At 45.8% G+C, this 24341-nt stretch overlaps 1 protein-coding gene across 3 annotated transcripts in view; it reads right to left on the bottom strand.

Annotated features, from left to right (window-relative positions):
* The window catches only part of ATPSCKMT (ATP synthase c subunit lysine N-methyltransferase), a 111623-nt gene that overhangs the window by 80672 nt on the left and 6610 nt on the right, over positions 1 to 24341 (bottom strand). The window lies entirely within an intron of this gene.

Consider the following 24341-nt stretch of genomic DNA (forward strand, 5'->3'; position numbering starts at 1 on the left):
GGCACTATGGTCGGGGAGCCCTGGATGCCTGAAACCGCTGCCAACTGGGCTCCACGATCACACCAGCCCGAACAGCCATTTTCAGGCCGGCCATGAGTACCTTGCGTCTGGACCAAATTGTGTACCACTTCCCCTGAAAAGTGCTCAATTAGTCCATACGCGACCTAGCTAGAAGAAAAGTGCCGGTTAGTCAAAAAATACAGTAATTTACAGCATATTTAAAGGCACTACCTCAGGATTTTTTTTTTTTTTTAATATAGAACAGACTCCACTGGCTCTCAAAGCAGCATGTCTTGCTTGATTTAGGGAGCAAGGCTTACTGCTGAAGCACCTCTACAAAAATGTTCGGGAGGTGGAGGAAATGGGGGGAGGGACCCAGCACGAGACCCGCCGGGTTTGACACCCCTGAGGTCGGAGGCACCCCCAAACAGGGCCCACCCAAGCTCAATCCGGCACCAAAATGGGGACTAGGATCCCTAAACAAATTTCAACAGCCCTACCAACAGGAGAGGCCCAGCCAAGTGGTATAGTGAACACTGCAAACAGGGCCCTGTGTACCTCCCCCTCCCCCGATATTCCTCTCCCCCCCCAGACAACAGGACACGCCACTCAAGCAAGCAAATAAACAAACACACACATACAAAAAAAACAAACAAACGAAGAAAGGGTCTGAAGGAAGACACAAGTGATCCAACCAGGGAAAGGCAGTCCCAGAATAGAGGTCTGCACGGGAACGGGGATCGCGGGAATCCCGCGGGTCCCGCGGGATCCCGTGGGTTCCCCCCTTGGCCCACGGGACTCCCACGGGGATGCCCCCCTGACCCACGGGACTCCCACGGGGACGCCGCCTGGCCCACGGGACTCCCACGGGGATGAAAACAGCCTACATAAATTTTGGCGATGCAGGCATGCAGCTTACAAGTCCGGCGTCGCGGCAGGAAATAGCCATGCTGAGCAGTGAGCTCAGCACGTACACAGATGAAAGCCTTGCTTGCTGATTGGTCCGGCGGCCCCGCCCCGCCGTGCCGCCGGACCAATCAGCAAGCAAGGCTTTCATCTGTGTACGTGCTGAGCTCACTGCTCAGCATGGCTATTTCCTGCCGCGACGCCAGACTTGTAAGCTGCATGCCTGCATCGCCAGAATTTAGGTAGGCTGTTTTCATCCCCGTGAGAGTCTCGTGCTCTATGGCTCTAAGTCTTCTTTAAGTCTTCTTACTGCAGAGTTGGTTCCATTCTCGGTAGGGGATACCTCGGTAGGCTCACTGCTCAGCTACTGGGAACCCAGATTCGATCCTGTTCTGGGTGGAGGACATTTGTGGGGTGGGGTGGGGTGGGGTGGGGAGGGGGGCTAGTTTGCGACATCGTGCAAGCTCACCACTCTGCCTCTGCCGGCAAAAGCACAGTCTGTCCCATTCTAGGGGGAGAAAACCTAGCAGGGACCAGGCTGCACCACAATACTGGCTTCTAGAAAGCACAATGGACTGGGGGGGTCTAGCAGTGTGTGGCACCATTTGGACCCTTGCAGACTTGCACGGCCATTCAGATGCTGACCTGAGGTCCCTTTTCATCCAGCATCTGCCCCTCCCCCTCTTTCCATCCAGCATCTGCCCCTCTGTCTGCTGCTTCTGCCCAGCATCTGATCTGTCTCCTCTCTTCCTCTTCCTCCTTCCTGCCCCCTCTGTCATCCCATCCATCATCCACCCTTCTTTCTCCCCCTCTTCCATCCAGCATCTGCCCATCTTTCCCCCCTTTCAGCCCAGCATCTGCTTCATTTCTCTTTCTCCCCCTTCTATTCAGTGTCTGCTCCATCTTTCTCTTTCCTCCCTTCCATCCGTATCCTCCCCCTCTCCTCCTTTCCATTCAATGTCTTCCTCCCCTCTCCTTTTCTTTCCATCCATCATCTGTCTTTTTCTCTCTCCCCAGGCATTCCAGTTTGTCTTATCTTTCCCCTTTCATCCAGTGTGTCTGATCCCTCCCCATTTCTATCTGCAGTCTGTCTCCTCTCACCTCCTACATCCAATATCTACCCCTTCCCACCTGACACCTCAGCCGCCACCAGACTGATGCAAAGCCTTCCCTCTGATGTCAGCTCTGACTTCGGGGGAAGACTTCTGGGTCGGCTACATATGGCTTGCTGCAGGCTGCCTCCAACCCCTGCTGTTATCTGGACTCGAATGAAGTGGTGGAAGGGAGTGCATTTTTGGACACAGAAGTCATGAACTGGGGAGAGAGGAAAGGAGGGAAAGAGATGCTGAGGTGGGGGAGGGAATAGAAAGGGAGAATTGGGTGTGGGTGTGTCAATGAGCGGGAAAGAGAGATGGTTGTGTACACACGGCAAATGGAAGAAAGAGGAGAATTTTTGGTCGTAGGGAGGAAGGTACAGAATACGATAGGGAAGAAAAAGATGAGAGTGAGAAATGTGGCAAGGGAACAATGGGGCAGATTGAAAGGGATGCAAGAGGGAGGAATATTGGACAGTGGTGAAGGGAATGGAGGGAGAGATGTGGCATAATGCTGGAGAGGGGTGATAGAAGGAGAAATGTTGGGCGTGGGGCTGGTGGGCAGGCACGAAAGATGAGAAAGAGATAAATGCTGGACCATGGTAGGGGGAACCAATGGACAGCAACAGAAGAATTTACAGAAGATGGGAAAGCGGAAAAAAAGAAACTGGGACCAACTTTATGGAAAAATAAGTCTCCAGACAACAAAGGTAAAAAACGGAATTTATTGACTAAAATATGTTAGCTTTGGGAAATGTATATGGCAGATGTCTTTGTATTGTGTTCAAAAGAAAAGGAAATGCATTTCTGGTTTTATTTCTACAGTGTTGAAGTACTTGTTGACCCTTGCTGTGACTGGTGGGGATCCCCAAGCACCGCCAGCAGAGGACCTCCTCTAGAGATGGCCAGAACTCCCCTCCACCAAGCGCAGCAGTCGCTGGCAGCATCCATGAGCCACTGAGGTGCCAGCATCTGTGACTCAGGGACGCTACTGCTGCCTGCCAAGCTTGGCAAAAGGGACCCCCGGCCTACTGCAAAGGAAGTCCTCAGCTGACAGTTTGTGGGTTCTCATCAGCTGAGTATTTATATTTTATATTTACATTAGAGGTTCTGGTAGAAACCCATTTACAAAGTATGTATTCTTCCCAATTAATTTTTCCAAATTAGTAAAGTCTCTTTGCTTATTTGTAAATGGGTCTCTACCAGAGCCTTTAATTCAGTAGCATAATTAAATAAAATAACTATTTCTGAAGTTTATAGGGAAGGGTGGTGACGGAGGGGATTCCTTGCGGGGACGGGTGGGGACGGAGGGGATTCCTCGCGGGGATGGGTGGGGACGGAGGGGATTCCTCGCGGGGACGGGTGGGAACGGAGGGATTCCTCACGGGGACGGGTGGGGACGGGTGGGATTTTGGCGGGGACGGGTGGGATTTCTGTCCCCGCGCAACTCTCTATCCCAGAACCGCTGACCCCCTCCTCCCCCCCCACCACCACTCAGGCACCTCAGACTCTTAAGGCATTCAGAATCAGACTTCGGGTTCTAGAAGACAAATAATAAATATAAGGGCCCCAGACTCTCAAGAAGAATTTAGAGTATAGCGTTATATGTTAAAGATCATATTAAACCCACACAATTGCAGGACCTGCAGGGCAATGAAGAGGCACTGTGGATCAATTTGGAAAGAGGGAATGGTAAATATATTTACATTAGTGTGTATTACATTGGAGGCCTGTTTCACAGATGGAAGAAGTGGGCAGAAATTTAATAGGAGACATTCAGAATATATCTAAAAAAAAGGGGCAATTTTAACATGCCAGATGTTGATTGGGGTATCCCTATTGCAGGGTCTTCTAGAAGTAGGGAGATCCTGGATTCTCTACAAGGAGAACTGTTCCAGAAGTTGGAAATGGATCACAGTAGGGTCAGGCAGACTGCGACATGCGACACAGAAACATGCACCCTTACAATTGCACCTACAGAATTCCTTTGCATAGATGGATCAGAAACTGGTTAGAGGGTAGGAAACATAGGGTAGGGGTGAAGGGCCACTACTCAGACTGGAGGAGGGTCACAAGTGGTGTTCCACAGGGCTCGGTGCTCGGGCCGCTGCTTTTTAATATATTCATAAATGATCTAGAAACAGGAACGAAGTGTGAGATAATAAAATTTGCGGACGACACCAAACTATTTAGTGGGGCTCGGACAAAGGAGGACTGCAAAGAATTGCAAAGGGACTTGGACAAACTAGGGGAATGGGCAGAGAGATGGCAGATGAAGTTCAATGTTGAGAAGTATAAAGTATTGCATGTGGGAAGCAGAAACCTGAGGTACAATTATATGATGGGAGGGATGTTATTGAATGAGAGTACCCAAGAAAGGGACTTGGGGGTAATGGTGGACATGACAATGAAGCCGATGGCACAGTGCGCAGCGGCCGCTAAGAGAGCGAATAGAATGCTAGGTATAATCAAGAAGGGTATTACAACCAGAACTAAAGAAGTTATCCTGCCGCTGTACCGGGTAATGGTGCATCCGCATCTAGAGTACTGCGTCCAATATTGGTCACCGTACCTTAAGAAGGATATGGCGTTACTCGAGAGAGTTCAGAGGAGAGTGACACGTCTGATTAAGGGGATGGAAAACCTTTCATACGCTGAGAGTTGGAGAAACTGGGTCTCTTTTCCCTGGAGAAGAGGAGACTTGGAGGGGATATTATAGAGACTTACAAGATCATGAAGGGCACAGAGAGAGTAGAGAAGGATAGATTCTTCAAACTTTCAGAAAATAAAAAAGTTGAAAGGGGACAGATTCAAAACGAATGCTAGGAAGTTCTTCTTTACCCAACGTGTGGTGGACACCTGGAATGCGCTTCCAGAGGACGTTATAGGGCAGAGTACGGTACTGGGGTTTAAGAAAGGATTGGACAATTTCCTGCTGGAAAAGGGGATAGAGGGGTATAGATAGAGGATTACTGCACAGGTCTTGGACCTGTTGGGCCGCCGCGTGAGCGGACTGATGGGCGTGATGGACCTCAGGTCTGACCCAGCGGAGGCGTTTCTTATGTTTCTTATTAGAACAGTGCAAGGCTCAAGAAAGAACTGGAATCGAACTGGAACCAGTGAAGGTAACTTTTGAAGAAAAGCACTCACAAAGGAAGAGTAAGAAACCTCAAGCCAATAAATTATTGCTTTTAGGAGATTCTATCATCAGATGCATTAACATTGAAACACAAGACAAGGAGCCTAAAATATTGAAGTATCTCCCAGAATCCTTGGCTACTAGGAGTACCCAACAAATACTGTCTATAATTAAGGAAGAAACCAAGAAGTCTAAAGCTGATGTTGTTATCCATCTGGGAACAAATGACCTAGCCAACAACTCCACACTTGCAGATCAAAAAGCCTTTCGGGAGCTTGGAGAGGGCTTGAAACCTTTTGTAAATACTGTAGCTTTTTCTGAAGTACTGCCAGCATAGGCGAAAGGGAGAGCAAAGAGTTAAAAACACAGAAGACTTCAATAGGTGGCTCAAAGCCTGGTGTCATCAAGAAGGCTTTAGGTACATAAGAGGAAGGGGAAATACATGGAAGGACAAGAAGCTATATTGTATTGATAAGAACATAAGAATTGCCACTGCTGGGTCAGACCAATGGTCCATCCTGCCCAGCAGTCCGCTCACGCGGCGGCCCCAAGGTCAAGACCAGTGCTCCAAATGAGTCCAGTCTCACCAGTTTAGCATGAACCTGTCCAACTTTGTCTTGAAACCCTGGAGGGTGTTTTCCTCTATAACAGACTCCGGAAGAGCGTTCCAGTTTTCTACCACTCTCTGGGTGAAGAAGAATTTCCTAACGTTTATACGGAATCTATCCCCTTTCAACTTTAGAGAGAGTGTCCTCTCGTTCTCCCTACCTTGGAGAGGGTGAACAGTCTGTCTTTTTCTACTAAGTCTATTCTCTTCAGTATTTTGAATGTTTTGATCATGTCCCCTCACAGTCTCCTCTTTTCAAGGAAGAAGAGGCCCAGCTTCTCCAATCTCTCACTGTACGTCAACTCCTCCATCCTCTTAACCATTTTAGTCACTCTTCTCTGGACCCTTTTGAGTAGTACCGTGTCCTTCTTCATGTACAGCGACCAGTGCTGGACGCAGTACTCCAGGTGAGGGCACACCATGACCCGGTACAGTGGCATGATAACCTTCTCTGATCTGTTCGTGATCCCCTTCTTGATCATTCCTAGCATTCTGTTCACCCTTTTCGCCACCACAGCGCATAGTGCAAATGGCTTCATGGACTTGTTGATCAGAACTCCCAAGTCCCTCTCCTGGGAGATCTCTCCAAGTACCGCCCCGGACATCCTGTATTCATGCATGAGATTTTTGTTCCCGACATGCATCACTTTGCACTTATCCACATTGAACCTCATCTGCCATGTCGATGCCCATTTCTCGAACATGATTATGTCACGTTGCAGATCTTCACAATTCCCCTGTGTCTTTACTACTCTGTATAACTTCGTATTGTTTGCAAATTTAATCACCTCACTTGTCATACCAATGTCCAGATCGTTTATAAATATGTTGAAGAGCTACATATTACTACAGCAGGAAAAAGAATCCTTGCAAAGAAATTTAGACAATATGTTTCTAGGCATTTAAACTAGAAGGTGGGGGTGGCATGAAGGACAATTATAGAGACCACCTCCAGCAAAAGACAAGATGTGATGGTAGTAAAGATTGCAACACAAAAACTATTAGCAACTCACTTCTTAGTGTTGCAACGGGATGTGAAATGAAAAAAAAATATACAAAAAAAGATTACCGCTGAAAAATAGCTTGAAAGCAATAACCACAAATTCTTGCAGTCTAAGCAATAAAGTTCATGATTTGCAAGCCCTGATGTTAGAGGGAGACCTGGAAATTGTTGCTATCACAGAGACATGGTTCAGTGAATCCCATGGTTGGGATGCAAACATACCGAGATATAATCTTTTTAGAAAGTACAGAGATGGTCAAAAAGGTGGAGGAGTAGCTCTCTATGTAAAGACCGATATCCAAGAGACTGAAATGCAAGGGACCTGGGGAGAGGAAGAAGTGATATGAATCACTCTGAAAAGAGAAGATGGAACTTCTATCTACGTGGGTGTAGTCTACAGACCTTCGACTCAATCACAACAAATTGATAAAGATCTGTTTGTGGATATCCAAAAGTTTGGAAAGAAAGAGGAGGTGCTGCTGTTGGGATATTTCAACCTAACGGATGCGGACTGAAAAGTTCCATCTGCGGAATCAGAAAGAAGTAGGGAAATTGTGGATGCCTTTCAAGAGGCTCTGCTCAGACAAATGGTGACAGAACCCACGAGGGGAAAAAGCGATATTGGATCTGATCCTCACAAATGGAGAGAGTATATCTAATGTACGAGTGGGTACTTACCTGCGAAGGAGCGATCAAATGGTTTGGTTTAATATAACGGCTAAAGTGGAGAGCAGCCGCACGATACTTAAAGTCCTAGATTTCAAATGTACTGACTTTAATAAAATGGGAGAGTACCTGAAGAAAGAGCTGTTAGGATGGGAGGACATAAGAGATGTGAAAAAACAGTGGTCTAAGCTGAAAGGAGCTATAAAAATGGCTATGGAACTTTATGTGAAGAAAATAAATAAAAACAAGAGAAAAAGGAAATCGACATGGTTCTCCAAACTAGTGGCGGAGAAATTGAAAGCAAAAGAGTTGGCATTCCTGAAATATAAAAAAACCCCAAGAAGAAGAGTACAGAAAGGACTACCGGGTGAAACTGAAAGAAGCCAAGAGGGAGATACATCTGGCGAAAGCACAGGCGTAAGAGCAAATGGCTAAAAACGTTAAAAATGGAGACAAAATTTTTTTCAGATATATCAGTGAAAAGAAGAAGATGAAAAATGGAATTGCTAAACTAAAAGATGCTAGGAACCAATATGTGGAAAGTGATGAGGAAAAAGCAAACATACTAAACAAATACTTCTGCTCTGTGTTCATGGAAGAAAATCCTGGAGAAGGACTGAGACTATATGGCAAAGTTACACGGGAAAATGGAGTAGATTCTGCGCTGTTTACGGAGGAAAGTGTTTATGAACAACTTGAAAAACTGAAGGTGGACAAAGCGATGACATGGAACAAATCTCTGGAAACGGGAGTGGTTTCTGGGGATTGGAGGAGAGCGGATGTGGTCCCTATTCACAAAAGTGGTCACAGGGAAGAAGCGGGAAACTACAGGCCAGTAAGCCTCACTTTGGTTGTTGGAAAAATAATGGAAGTGTTGCTGAAATAAAGGATAATGAATTTCCTAGAATCTAATGGGTTACAGAATCCGAGGCAACATGGCTTTACTAAAGGTAAATCTTGTCAAACGAACCTGATTGAATTTTTTGATTGGGTGACCAGAGAGCTGGATTGAGGACATATGCTAGATGTAATTTACTTAGATTTCTGCAAAGCTTTTAACATGGTTCCTCATAGGAGGCTCTTCAACAAACTTGAAGGGCTGAAGTTAGGAACCAAAGTAGAGAACTGGATTAGAAACTGGTTGACGGACAGATGCCAGAGGGTGGTGGTTAATGGAAGTCGCTCGGAGGAATGAAAGGTGAGTAGTGGAGTTCCTCAGGGTTCGGTGCTGGGGCCGATCCTGTTCAAAATGGTTGTGAGTGACATTGCTGAAAGGTTTGCCTTTTTGCTGATGATACCAAAATTTGTAACAGAGTAGACACAGAGGAGGGAGTGGAAAACATGAAAAAGGGTCTACAAAAGTTAGAGGAATGGCCTAATATCTGGCAACTAAAATTCAATGCAAAAAAATGCAGAGTAACGCATTTGGGGATTAATAATCGGAAGGACCCATATATGCTGGGAGAGGCTGATATGCACAGATGGGGAGAGGGACCTTGGGGTGATAGTATCCAAAGATCTAAAGGTGAAAAAACTGTGCGACAAGGCGATGGCGTTACCAGTAGAAGAACAAATGTGTTGATGCTCCTGTACAGTTCGTTGGTGAGACCCCACTTGGAGTATTCTGTTCAGTTTTGGAGACCATATCTGGTGAAGGACACACAAAGGCTTGAAGCGGTCCAGAATATGTATACCTTAGAGGAAAGGAGGGACAGGGGAGATATGATTCAGACATTCAAATACTTGAAAGGTATTAACGTAGAACAAAATCTTTTCCAGAGAAAGGAAAATGGTAAAACCAGAGGACATAATTTGAGGTTGAGGGGTGGTAGACTCAAGAGCAATGTAAGGAAATTCTTCTTTACGGAGAGAGTGGTGGATGCCTGGAATGCGCTCCCGCGAGAAGTGGTGGAGATGAAAACGGTGACGGAGTTCAAAAAAATGTGGGATGAACACAGAGGATCTAGAATCAGAAAATAATAGTAAATATTGAAAAACTAAGGCCAGTACTGTGCAGACTTGCACGGTCTGTGTGTGTATATGGCCGTTTGATGGAGGATGGGCTGGGGAGGGCTTCAATGGCCGGGAGGGTGTAGATGGACTGGTGTGAGCTTTGACGGAGACTTCAGTAGTTGGAACCTAAAAACAGTACTGGGCAGAGCATTGGATTCTTGCCCAGAAATAGACAAGAAGAAGAAAAAACAACAACAAATTTTTAGATTGAATCAGGTTGGGCAGCCTAGATGGACCATTCATCTACTATGTTACTATGTTACAGTGGGCGATCATCTGGCATGGTACAGTTTAATATTAAGATGAGTATAGAGAGGGCTCATTCAAAAGTAAAGGTTCTAGACTTTTTAAAAAATTAACTTTGTTTGGATAGGGGATTACGTCAAGGAATTGTTGTCTGGATGGGAAAGTCTGGAAGGAGTAGAAATGCAGTGGGCAAAACTGAAAGGAGTTATTGTAAGGGCGACAAATCTTTTTGTGAGGCAAGTAAGTAAAAGTAAGAGGAAAAGAAGGCTACTTTGGTTCTCGAAAGTAGTAGCTGAGAAGGTAAGGAATAAGAGGTTAGCTTTCATAAAACTACAAAAAAATAGCAGAAAGAGGAAGATAGGCATAAATATCTGGAAAATTTAAGAGAGACTGGTCGAGAAGTCAGGAAAACAAAGATACAAATGGAAGAAAAAATAGCTTGCACGATAAAACGGGGAGACAAAATATTTTTTAGATATATCAGTGATAGGAAGAAGTACAAAAGTGGAATTGTGAGACACAAAAGTGAAGGGGAGGAATATGTAGAAGATGATAAAGAAAAGGTTGAATTGCTTAACAAATATTTGTGTTCTGTGTTCACAGCTGAAGTTCTGGGAGCGGGACCGCAGAAGACAAATTTGAATAGGGATGGTGGAGTGGTAGACCCAGACTGATTTTCAGACAGTTATGTTCATGAGGAGCTAGCTAACTCTAACGCTGTCCTCTAGTGCCAAGTCACTTGAGAAAAACCACACCAGGTTCTGAGCATAGACAGACCACTCTACGGCTGTCCATTGGTGCCAAGTCACTTGAGAAAAAGCACCCCAGGTTCTGAGGGAACTGTGCTTTCTTTCATCTCTCCCAACTGCTGCTCTTCCTGGGGATTCTATCAGCTGTTTCAACACAGCTTTCCCTGTCCCTATATAACCTGTATAGCTTATATAGCCTGCTTATTTAACTTGTACAAACTGCATGTACAGCATGTCATAGATTGTTATAAACCGCACCTATAGTCTGTTAAAACATGCACAGACTGCATCTATAGCCTGTTATCACATGTAAAACCACATGTATAGCCAATATATATAGCCAGTCACCGCATGTACAACCTGTTACCGCATGTATAGCCTGTACTGCATGTATAGCCGCATGTATAACCAGCTACTGCATGTTTAGCCTGCCACCGCATGTATAGCCTGTACTGCCCATTACTGCTACTACATGTATAGCCAGCTACTGCATGTTTAGCCTGCCACCACATGCATAGCCTGTACTGCCCATTAGAGAATGACACGGTGAAAAAATTGGTCCCCGTCACCGCCCCGTCCCCGTCTCACCATCCTCTGCACCGCCCCGTCACCGCCATTCCCTTCACCGCCCCGTCACCGCCACTGCCACCCCATTCACCGCCCCGTCACCGCCACTGCAACCCCATTCACCGCCCCATCACCGTCACCGCTGCATATATAAAAGCCTCAAACGGGAACGATTTTAAATACTTTTCTTTATTTACGTATAAAGGAAACATTCTTTAAAACTTTAAAACTTAGTTAAATATTAGTTAATAACTATACAAAAACAAACACGACATGTACTTTTAATGCTTACAATGTTAGCCTACATGGTAAGTAGACGCGGCCGCTGTACCTAATCGCGGCAAATCGTGTACCTAATCGTGTACCAAATCGTGTACCTAATCGCGGTCACTATGCTAATCGTGATTAGCATAGTGACCGCGGCTACGGCTGCAAGTCTCCCCTCCCCCCAGCGATCACGGCAGGAGGGCACCCAACCCCTCCTGTAGACCCCCCCCCAACGGCCCTCCCGACAATCGCAGCAGAAGGGTACCCAACCCCTCCTGCCAGTCCTCCCAATGGCCTCCCCTAAGATCGCCGGCAGGAGGGTACCCAACCCCTCCTGCTGGACCCCCCCCCCCAACGAACCCTCCCACCCCGGAACCCCCTTAGTCTTACTTTCCAAGTTGGACCGGACGGCTCCTCACACGTATGGCCAGCAGGCTTGCCTCCGTCCAAATGAGGCGGGCCCGCCCCTACCCTGCCCAACCCACAGGATCCTAGGGCCTGATTGGTCTAGGCACCTAAAGCCACTCCCGCTATAGGAGGGGCCTTAGGTGCTTGGGCCAATCAGGCCCTAGGATCCTGTGGGTTAGGCAGGGGAGGGGAGGGGCGGGCCCGCCTCATTTGGACGGAGGCAGGCCTGCTGGCCAGACGAGCGAGGAGCTGTCCGGTCCAACTTGGAAAGTAAGACTAAGGGTGGTGTTTCGGGATGGCGGGGTTTGTTGGGGGAGGGTCCGGCAGGAGGGGTTGGGTACCCTCCTATTGGCGATATAGGGGGCCGTTGGGGGGGCCGGCAGGAGGGGTTGGGCACCCTCCTACCAGTGATCATAGGGGGGCTGTTGGGGAGCTGGCAGGAGGGGTTGGATATCCTCCTGCTGCGATCGTCGGGAGGGCCGTTGGGGGGGGTTGGGGTAGGCAGGAGGGGATGGGTACCCTCCTGCCGCGATCGTTGGGGAGGGCTGGTTCTGTCGGCATGAAGGGCTGAGCACCTTCCTGCCGGCGATCGTCGGGGGGGGGGCGGGTTCTATTGGCAGGAAGGGTTGATCTGACAAATGAGGAGCCAGTATATTGGGGGGCGGAGTCAATGCGGCAACGTGCAGGTGAAACACAGGTAAATAGCGGTTCCTAGAAGGGGGGACATTGGCCTGCGGGGACAAATCTATTCACCGTTTTTGCGGGCGGTGAAAGGATTTGTCCCCGCGTCTGCGGCGATTTGCTAATGAGGTCACCATAACCCGCAGCCAAACCGCAGCCACGCAGCGGTTCGCTGCGGGGATCGCTCCCCGTGTCATTCTCTACTGCCCATCACTGTTTACCGCATGTATAGCCTGCTAACGCATATAGCCTGCTTCCGCATATACAGACTAGCTACCGCATATACACACTAGTTACCACCATTCCCCAGCTAAGCACCACCTCTGTTCCTATCTTACTAATTAACAATTGCTAAGCTCCACCTCAGTCTGTATCTCACTACTAGTAATTGTTAAGTTCCACCCCCATTTATATCTCACTAGAAACAACTAGGTGCGTATTCTCCTTCAGTTCTTAGTCCTTCTCCCGTTTCACTCAGTCCTTACCTAAACTCAATTCTCCTCCCTCCTGCCTGGCAAGCTCTGCCCCAACCCCTCTCATTAGTTCTCCTTGATCCCACCATGAAGCCACCTTCCTGGCTCCTCCTTCTTCTTCTCTGCTCTTTCACCAACACTTCCTACTGCCAAAAATCTCTCCCCCCCCAACCTTCTCGACTCCACAAACTCCAACAACGTCTGCCCTGGTCTCAGAATTCCCGCACTAGTACGCACTAGAACCCACCCTTTCAAAAAACACCAAGGAGTCAATCACACCTCTTTAAAGCCGGTTACTCATGCCAACCTACCCAACCTTACCTCAGACTCTCTCACCCCAGTCCCAACACTCTACTGTAACGCCAAATCAGTCCGCAATAAGACCCAAACACTAAAAGACCTACTCGGAAACTTCGATCCAGGTTTCTTGTGCATCACAGAATCATGGATCGAAAAAGATGATTTATTCACATAAAACGAACTCTGTCCCCCTGGCTACTATGGCCTCTTCTCACCTAGAATCAACCGGAAAGGAGGAGGCCTGGCTCTGCTTTACAAATCATTCTTCGATGTCCAGCTCCTTGAAAAGGGCAGCCATACCTCTTTAGAATTCATGTTAGCTTCAGTCAACGATGAACTTCATCCCTACCCATTAGGTATCCTGTTACTTTACCGCCCACCAACCCCCTGGAACAAATCCTCTGAATTTGTTCTCGAGACCATAACAAGGGCCTTCCTAAAATTCCAGAGACTACTGATCATTGGAAATATTAATCTCCACCTAGACGATAACATCAGCAAGGACGCAACCGAATTCAAAGACTTCCTCACCTCCCTAAGCTTCACCGCTTCTTTGCCCACCCCTACTCACGATAATAATAATAATAATAATAATAATAATAACTTTATTCTTCTATACCGCCACAATCTTGCGACTTCTAGGCGGTTTACAATCAAGAGTGCTGGACATTCAGCGAAATACAATAAGTAGATATTCAGAGGAAATACAGAGATCAGAGACCTCAGGAGGCAATAGTATAGAAATACAATTTGCTGAGCGAAAATGTAATATGTACATTTTAGTAGGTAATGTCCGACAGGACCTGTTGGAGATAAATAGCAACGTAAAGTTACGATAAGATGAAGATAACAGATTATATTTATAACAGTACTGTAAGTTCGGGTGGAATAGGGAGGGGGGAGGGAGAGGGAGAGCGGGTCAATTGTTTAGGTATTTCTGGAATAGGTATGTTTTTAGGCATTTCCTGAATTCCCCATATGTAGTGGGCGAAAGCAGTTGGTCTAGGTCTTTGCCCCATAGGACTGCTTGGTGAGAGAGAAGGTGTTCGTGGTGTTTTTTCATTTTTCAGCCTCTAACTGGAGGGTAAATGAGTTTTGGGTGTGTGTTTCTCTTGAGTTTGTTATTAGAAAATGTGAAAAGGTCAGTTATGTACTTGGGGGTCAGGCCGTATAGTACTTTGAAGCAGAGGCAGGCAAATTTAAACCTTAATCGGACTTCCGTTGAAAGCCAGTGCAGCTGCCGATAGTAGGGTGTCACGTGGTCGAATTTCTTCAGCCCGAAGATAAGTCTGACCGCAGCATTTTGCATTATTTGGAGACGTCTCATATTCTTTTGTGAGATTGCTAGATAGGCGATGTTTCAGTAATCAAGCTGACTCAATATGAGGGATTGCACTAGGATTCTGAATGTTGACGTATCGAAGTATGATTTAATGCAGGGGTGCCCAACACGTCGATCGCGATCGACAGGTCGCTCGCTCAGGCGACCCCAGTCGATCGCAGAGCGGGTTCCCTTCTTCCCTTCTCTTTTTTCCCCTCCTGACTGGCCTGCTTCTGAATTCTGCTGCTGCCTCCGCTGCTCAACATAAAAAAAAAACAAACCAAAACCGGCTTGGAGAATTTATGCTCCGGGGGCTAACGTGTGCTTGTACCGGCTTCCCTTCTTTCCCTCTGAAACCGGAAGTTATGTCCGAGGGGAGGGGGAGAGAAGGGAAGCCGGCACGCACATGTTAGAGCCCCGTTCACGGGCTAAAGCGGGAAACAGGTCAGTGAAGCTTGCGATTTGCTCTTCTTGCTGCCAGGTCCTGCCTACTTTCTGTTTCCTCATAGGCAGGACCCGGCAGCATTTCTCCCAATAGGTTGATCTTGGGCCGATCAGCCTTCCTCTCCCCGACGTCAATTCTGCCGTTGGAGAGGAAGTTCTGGCTAGCGGAACTTCCTCTCCGACGGCAAAATTGACGTCGGGGAGAGGAATGCTGGTGGGCCCGAAGCAAGGAGAGCTTGGCCGGCAGCGGGCGGCTTTGGGGGCCTGTTATCCGATGGCAGCGGCAGTGGCAGTGGCTTGGGGGAGGGCAGGGAGGGAGAAAGAGGGCAGGCAGGGAGACAGAAGGAAAGAAGAGAAACAGAAAAAAAGAAAGGGGGCATGAAGAGAGAAAGAAAGAGGGCAGGGAGAGAAGAAGAAAACGTTGGGGGGGAGAATGAGGTCAGGAGGAGAGGAAGCATACAGGCTAAAAGAAGGGAAGAAAGATTGGATGCACAGTCAAAAGAAGAAAGTGCAACCAGAGACTCATGAAATCACCAGACAAGGTAGGAAAAATGATTTTTTAAATTTAGTGATCAAAATGTGTCTGAATTTATATCTGCTCTCTATATTTTACAATATGGTCCCCTTTTACTAAACCACAATAGAGGTTTTTAGCGCAGGGAGCCTATGAGCGTTGAGAGCAGCGCTGGGCATTCAGCGCAGCTCCCTGTGCTAAAAATTGCTATCGTGGTTTAGTAAAAAGGGAGGGGGTGGGTATTTGTCTATTTTTGTATGGTTGTTACTGAGGTGACAGTGCATAGAGTCATCTGCTTTGACCTCTTTGAAAAAACCCCGGAATAGGAATGATAATTAACAATTCTATGAGTACAGTGTGCGTTGCGTTTTTTAAAAATTTTATTGTTGGTAGATCATTTTGACTTGGTCATTTTAAAAGTAGCTCGCAAGCCCAAAAAGTGTGGGCACCCCTGATTTAATGGTTCTGAGTTTCCAGAGAGTAAGGAAACCTTTTCTGAATAGGGAATCTACTTGTTCCTTCATTGTTAGGCATTGGTCTAGAATAATACCTAGTATTTTCATGGTGGGCTGAATAGGGTAGTTGAGTTTATTGATGCATAGTGGGGTTTTATTGTCAAGCGGGTGAGGGGAGGCAACAAAGAATTTTGATTTTTCTGGGTTGAGCTTGAGCTTGAAATCTGTCATCCATTGTTCCATCTCATTTATGGCATTGGATGCCTTGGGAATGGTTTCTGAGATGGAGTTGGCGAATGGGATGATGATTGTAAAGTCATCTGCATAGCTGAATAGTTTTATTCCTAGTTGGGTTAGTTTCACACCTAATGAGGACATGTAGATATTGAAAAGCAGTAGGGAAAGCAGTGACCCTTGTGGCACTCCGGATGAGTTGCTCCAGGTGTCGGAGTGTTCGTTGTTAAAGTGTACCTGGTAAGAACGGGATGTGAGGAAGCCACGAAACCAGTTTAGTACCTCAGCTCTGATACCAATGGCGTCTAAGCATTGCATCATTTTCTCATGGTCTACCAAGTCGAATGCAGAGCTCATGTCGAATTGCATGATCAGGGCGTTGAGGCCCTTACTAAATAATAGGCGCAGATAGTCTAGGATGGCAGCGATTACTGTCTCCGTACTGAATAGGGTTCTAAAGCTGGATTGAGTTTCATGCAGGAGAGAGAATTGATTAAGGTAGTCCATTAGTTAGGTGTGTACTAGTCCTTCCATGATTTTTACAATGAATGGGATAGATGCTATTGGTCTGTAGTTTGTTATTAGCGCTGAGGATTCTTTTCTATTTTTTGGGATGGGGGTTATTATTATGTGGCCGTTGTTAGTGAGGAAAGTCCCATTTTTTTAGGTTGTGGGTTAGGTAGTGTAATAGTGATATTTTGAATTCTGGTGGTGCCACTTTCATAATCTCCGGAGGGCACATATCTAGGATGCAGTGAGATTTAGAGTATTTGTGGTAGAATTTGGTGTAGGTATTCCATTCTGGATCTAGAAAGGAACTCCAGATCATGTCTGTAGGTATTTCATTGTCATGTGAGTTAGCTATTTGGTAGTTGCTGGGGATAATTATTACATCGTTATTGCTTATACAGTTATTTTTTAGGTTTTTAATTTTGGAATCAAAATATAGAGCTAGGTCCTTTGCGGTGGGTAACTTCGTGTTGTGCTCAGATGTGGTGTAGCGGGTGGTGTCAAATAGGTTTGTGACTATGTTGAATAACTCTTTTGTATTGATTCCTTGTGAAGCTTTGCATGATAAGTTAATTTTGGTGGAGTAGAACGCTTTGCGTTTGTCTTTTATCAGTTGTTTGTAGGTTTTTATGTAGGCTCTCCATTTGCTGTGGTCTGTCAGTTCTCCTGTTTTATTCCAAATCCTTTCTAGTCACCTAGTTGTTTGTTTCGTTTTTAATAGTTCGGTGTCGAACCATTTGTTATATTTGTTTGCATTGCTTTTGCTTTTATGTATGGGGGCGATTTTTTCTAGGATGGAAGTACTGGTTGTATTCCAATGGTCCCAGAAGTCTATTCCTTCCTCTATTACTGTATGCAGTTTGTATTCTGACCAGTATTCTTCTGGATTAATATAACCTCTTGTTTGATGTTCTTTTTTTATCATCAGACGTGTTTTAGATTTTCAGTGTGACCAGATCAGCTTAAAATAATAGGTGAAGTGGTCGGACCAGATGTCGTGATGCCAGGTGCCTTCAGTCAGAGAGATGATTGGGTCAAGGTTTTCCTTTGTGGACATGGCAACTAGGTCTAAATGATGGCCTTTTTCGTGAGTTTGTGTGGGTACGGGGATGTTGTAGTTGAGTAGAGTTAGGAAGTTTTTAAGCTCTATTGCGTCTGTGTTGTTCTCTTCGTAAATTTATGTCCCCTGTGATGATGTTGTAGTTGGGGCTGATAGAATTGTGCAGGACGAATTCGCAGAAGTCTTCTTTGGCTTTGGGCCAGCTTTTAGGCGGGATGTAGAATAGTATGCTAGATAACGATTCTTCTAGCTGGGTATTATTGATTTTACAGGCTAGGATTTCTAGGTTGTCAGTCATTTTAGAATCTAGAAGTTCGAACTCAAATCCTTCTTTAAGGATTATGGCTAATCGTCCTCCTTTTTTTCCTGTGCGGTTTAACGTAAGGATTTTGAAATTGTTTGGTAGAAGATCAGATATAATAGGATCATCTTCAGATAGTAACCAAGTTTCAGTTAGAAAGAGGCAGGCTATTTGTTTGCTGGTGATCCAGTCATTTATGAGGAATGCCTTGTTTCTAACAGATCTGGTATTAAGATATGCACATGGGATGGAGGTGGTTGCAGCATTTACTGTTGAGTTAGTGGTTTTGATGGTTTTTATTTCCCTTGTTCTTTTTTTAAGGGTATGGTGGTGTCTTTTTTTTATGAGATTACATTAATATGATTTGTAGTGTCTTCTTGCAGGTTGGTGATGTAGGGGAAGGATAGAACAGGATGGTGGATGGATTGTAATTGGGGTAGAGAGAGTGAACGTCTTTGATGTTACCGCTTATTAGATAGATCAGTAGGATTAGTAGGAGATTCATGATTGGGAGGTAGATTGAGTATTCCTGAAGTTCTGAGGCAGGGGAAGGTTTTGTTTCCCTAGAATTTTTTTTTTTTTTTGTGACCCAGGAGAGGAGGGTGCTCAAGGAGACCTGGCTGGCTGATCCAGGTGGGATTAGTTCTTAGGAGGTCCAGGTAGTAGCGACTAATAATTGGGCATGTTTCTAATAGATATTCCTGCGACTGATTAATGTGTCACTTGCAGTTGACTCTTGTGGTTGATCAGATGCTACTAATACATTCGACTAACATATGCAACTAACTTGTTATACATGCATCTAACAATTATATATGCGCTTAACAGTTACTTTGTGCCTAATAGTTATATATGCGACTAATAGTTGTTCATGCAGTTAACAGTTGTACATGTGATTAACAGTTGTACATGCAATTAACAGTCTCTGATAGTTAAGAATGTGGCTAACAGTTATTCATGTGGTTAACAGATGGAGGGTATGTGTATCTAACAATTATACTTGGTTGCTAGGCGGATCTTTAGGAGGGCCTATAGGGAGTCCTAGTTCAAGCGACTAATAATTGCGCGTGTATATAGCAACTATTCATGCAGTTTAACAGTTAGGCTTGCCTCTGACAGTTAATTATGTCTCTAATGGCTGTTTATGCTACTAGCGTTTAATTAGGCACCTAACAGTTATAAATGTATGGAAGAACTGGCAATTATAATTTGGCCTTAAAGAGGGAAGCTTAGCTGACAGTCTGTAGTAGATGAGGACGCTTCTCCAGGGCGCTTCACCAGGATGCTTCACAGAGGTGCGTGCAGCACACGCGCCTTTGCCGTGCACCTTAGCAGCGCACCGAATGGCGGCGCGCCGTTGACGCGGCGGTCTATTCAGCAACCCCGCTGGTTCGGGGAAGGGGCAGCGCGGTGCTCGCGTAGTTCTCTAGGGCTGGTTCACGAAGAAATGGCTGGTCCTGTGCAGTCCCGTCAGGAGGGGGGAGGGGCGGAGAGCGCTCCCACTCCGGCAAGCCTCCCTGCCTGCTCCTGGGTCCAGCGATGTGGCCAAAATTAGATTCAAACGAAAAACAAGAAATAAACAGAAACTAACAGAAAAACGGGTGCTGAGAGACTTCCTGAGCTTCCAACTGGCTCAGTGTAGTCTCGTCGGGTGGGGAGAGGGGCGGAGTGCGCTCCCACACCGGCAAGCCTCCCTGCCTGCTCCTGGGTCCAGCGATGTGGCCAAAGTGAGATTCAAACGAAAAACAAGAAATAAACAGAAACTAACAGAAAAACGGGTGCTGAGAGACTTCCTGAGCCTTCCAACTGGCTCAGTGTAGTCTCGTCGGGTGGCATAACTAGACATCATCAGCTTCCTTGACCTGACCGAGCACAAAACTTCTGCCGAAGAGGCCCGTTGGGAACATGTCCCCTGGTCTGATCACCTTCTAGGCTCTTTCTGCCTTCCCATTTTCATGTCTCATCTTGGCACTCCACCCCGACCCACAAACTCTATCACCTACCGCAAAAAAAATCACGAGTGAACTGTTCTGGACCCAATTTCTCAACCAACTCCCCCCTTTTCCTAAACATGCTGACCCAGATTCCAACTGGCATAATTGGGTAACCCTTTCCGGGACTACCTACCGTGCTCTTGCCCCTTTGTCTACTAAACCTATCTCCCACTCCCGCAAGGCTCCCTGGTATCTTCCATACCACAGGGAATTAAAGCAGAAATGTCGAGCCCTGGAACGTAAATGGAAAAAATCGAAATCCCCTTCAGACAGACAATCCTGGAGAGACAACATCAAGTTCTATAACACAGTACTAAAAAAAGCAAGGAAGAATTTCTATGGAGATAAAATCACCAGATCAAAAAACCAAAATAGTACACTGTTCAACATCTGGCGCAACCTAACCTCAAAAAACGACTCCACCTTTCCCCTTTCCCCCCATCCGCAAACGACCTAGCTAAATTTTTAAACGAAAAGATTACTACCTTACGGAGTTCTTTCCCCCCAGCAGTTTCTTACAATTCTCTGCCTCCCAACGACTCCAACTCTATCCCTGCTGATAGTTCCTGGACTGCCTTTGAACTCTTATCCGAATCCCAGATCTCTAAACTCTGTCTCAAACTGAAATCCTGCAATTGCATCCTGGATCCTTTCCCTTCCTACCTTTACGAAAACATTCCCGTGCAGGCCATCTCCTCCCTTACCAGGCTTATAAATTCTGCTTTACTATCGGGCCTGTTCTCCACAGAAATGGGACACATTGCCTTGTCCCCTCTTCTGAAAAAAGCCGATCTCGACCCTTCCTTACCATCTAACTACCGCCCCATAGCAAATTATCCCTCTCCTAGCTAAACTGCTAGAGGCCATAGTTGCCACTCAGCTCTCTTCTTACCTAGAGAGATTCTCCATCCTCCATCCCTACCAATATGGCTTCAGACCCAGCTTCAGCACCGAATCCCTCCTAGTTTCCTTAATTTCTAAGGTGCAACAACTACAATCTCGTAGCAAATTCGCTGTTCTATTACAATTCGATCTCTCTGCAGCTTTCGATGTTGTCCACCACGACATACTACTTTATCAACTTTCCGAGATAGGAATTGACTCCACCGTCCTAAAGTGGTTCTCAAACTTCCTACGCTCTCGCTCCTACACTGTCAACACAAATGGCACCATGTCCGTTCCTTGGACACCATCTTGCGGTGTCCCTCAGGGATCACCCCTATCCCCTATTCTCTTTAACATCTATATGTCCTCCCTGAAACTCCTCCAATTATCCCCCCTTGAAACAATCTACACATACGCTGATGACATCCTTGTGCTCCTTGAGACAGACCAGAACCTCACCAACCTCCATGAGAACATTACAGCTTGCATAATGAGACTCCATTTCTGGTCCTTCTCGGTACAGTTGAAATTGAATGAATCAAAAACAAAATTATTCTGGCTCAGCCCAAAATTAGAACACCTGCTCACCCTCTTCGCACTACCCTCAAGCACTGCACTGCAGATTGAGTTCTCAAGCAAGGTCCTTGGCATCATTATCGATTCTTCTCTCTCCCTCAATGACCACCTCAACTCCTTGGCTAAATCATACTTTTTCAGCCTCCACATGCTGAGGAAAGTAAGATCTTATTTTCGCCAACAACATTTCGCCGTCCTTGTCCAATCCATCATCCTCTCCAAACTAGACTACTGCAATGCCATCTACTTAAGCCTATAAAAAAAAAGTCTTCAAAGACTCCAGCTAATCCAGAATACTGCAACCAAGTTGATCTTTGCAAAACGCAAGTCTGACCATGTCTCCCCACTCCTAGCCAAACTTCACTGGCTCCCAGTGATTTCCAGAATCCATTTCAAATGCTCCTGCCTGGCTTTTAAGATCATCCAGGGCATCCTTCCTCCCTTAATATCAACTATCTTATAACTCCTCGAGTCCTGACTCTACCAGACCCATCCAAAGGTATAAACTATCCTTCCCCTCTCTACACGGTATTCGCTATGCAGGCAAACTGGGAAAATCCCTTTTCTTTAGAATCACAGGTCTTTGGAATGACCTTACTACCCCGCTGAGGAACCTGGGCTCCCTCCAATTATTCCGCAAGCAACAGAAAACCTGGCTTTTCACTAAAATGTAATTCTATCCCTCCCTTACTCTTCTCTTCTATATATAAGTTCATGTAAATCTTTTTTTTCCTTCTCTTCCTATATTTTAAGTTCTTGTAAACCGTGCCGAGCTCCACATCCGTGGAGATGATGCGGTATATAAACTTAAGGTTTAGTTTAGTTTAAATTAAAGGTAGACAAAGCGATGGGGCTGGATAGTGTACATCAAACGGTGCTGAAGGAACATAGGGAAGTTCTGGTGGCTCCACTGACTGACCTTTTCAATGCTTCTCTAGAGTCAGGAGTGGTACTGGAGGACTGGAGAAGGGCGGATGTGGCCCCTCAACACGAGGGATCTCAAAGTCCCTCCTTGAGGACCGCAATCCAGTCGGGTTTTCAGGATTTCCCCAATGAATATGCATTGAAAGCAGTGCATGCACATAGATCTCATGCATATTCATTGGGGAAATCCTGAAAACCCGACTGGATTCCAGCCCTCAAAGAGGGACTTTGAGACCCCTGCTCTACACAAAAGTGGAAGTAAGGAAGAAGTAGGGAATTACAGGCTAGTAAGTCTGGACTTCTGTAGTAAGCAAATTAATGGAAATATTTTTAAAACAGAGAATGGTGAAGATTCTGGAATCCAGTGGATTACAGGGCCAGAGGCAACATGGATTCCTTAGAGATAGGTCTTGTCAGATAAATCTGATCAATTTCTTTGACTGGGTGACCAGAGAATTGGATAGAGGTGGTGTATTTAGATTTTAGCAAAGCCTTTGACAGTGTATCACACAGACAGCTAATAAATAAATAAACTGAGTGCTTTTGGGATGGGTCCCAAAGTGATGGGCTTGGTCAGGAACTGGTTAAGTGGAAGACGACAGAAGGCAGTGGTCAATGGAGATCACTCTGAGGAAAGGGATGTTACCAGTGGTGTGCCTCAAGTTTCTGTTCTTGGGCCTGTTCTTTTTAACATTTTTATCAGCGATATTGCTGAAGGGCTGTCAGGTAAGATTTGCTTCTTTGCAGATGATACCAAAATCTGCAATAGAGTAGACACCTCCAGATGGTGTGAATGACAAGAAGAAAGATCCAACGAAGCTAAAATTTAATGCTAAGAAATGCAAGGTCATGCAACTGGGCTGCAAAAACCCGAAGGAACGGTACAGTTTAGAGGATGAAGAACTTTTGTGCCTTACTGAAGAGCGGGACTTGGATGTGATTGTGTGTGATGATCTTAAGGTGGCCAACCAGGTTGAAAAGTTGACAGCGAAAGCTAAAAGGATGCTAGGGTGCATAGGAAGAATATGGCCAGTAGGAAAAAGGAGGTATTGATGCCCCTGTATAAGACTCCAGTGAGACCTCATTTAGAATATTGTGTACAATTCTGGAGACCACATCTTCAAAAAGATATAAAAAGAATGGAGTCGGTCCAGAGAAAGGCTACTAAAATGGTGTGTGGTCTTCGTCATAAGACGTATGGGGACAGACTTAAAGATCTCAATATGTATACTTTAAAGGAAAGGTGGGAGAGAGGAGATATGATAGAGACGCTTAAATACCTACGTGGTGCATGAGTCAAGTCTCTTGAAAAGGAAGCTCTCGAATGAGAGGGCATAGGATGAAGTTAAGAGGTGATAGGCTCTGGAGTAATCTAAGGAAATACTTTTTTACAGAAAGTGTGGTAGATGCATGGAACAGTTTCCTGGAAGAAATGGTGGAGACAAAGACTGTGTCTGAATTCAAGAAGGCGTGGGATCTCTTAGAGAAAGAGATAATGTTTACTGCGGATAGGCAGACTAAATGGGCCATTTGGCCTTTATCTGCCATCATGTTTCTATGTTTCCAGGTAACTTCCTAAAAGATAAGTCCATAAAGCCATTATTAAGAGGGATGAGGGAAAATCTACTGCTGCTTATTACATAGTAACATAGTAAATGATGGCAGATAAAGACCATCTAGTCTGCCCAAACATACACTCTCTATAATTTAGTGATTTAATTTAAATTGTTCTTTTTCTTAGATATTTCTGGGCCAGAAACTCAGAGCTCTGCCCGGTATTGTGCATCTTCTGGAGTCTCCATCGAAGCTCACTCCAGCTCATCTAAACCAGCCCAGCCCAGTCCATCCTCAACTGAATGGCCATATACGCGACAAAGACCGTGCAAGTCTACCCAGTACTGGCCTTAGTTTTTCAATATATACCATTATTTTCTGATTAGACATCCTCCGAGTTCATCCCACGGCACTGTTTTCCTCTCCATCACCTTCCTTGGGAGCGCATTC

This window comes from Geotrypetes seraphini, chromosome 2, assembly GCF_902459505.1.
Source record: "Geotrypetes seraphini chromosome 2, aGeoSer1.1, whole genome shotgun sequence".
NCBI classification, from domain to species: Eukaryota; Metazoa; Chordata; class Amphibia; order Gymnophiona; family Dermophiidae; genus Geotrypetes; species Geotrypetes seraphini.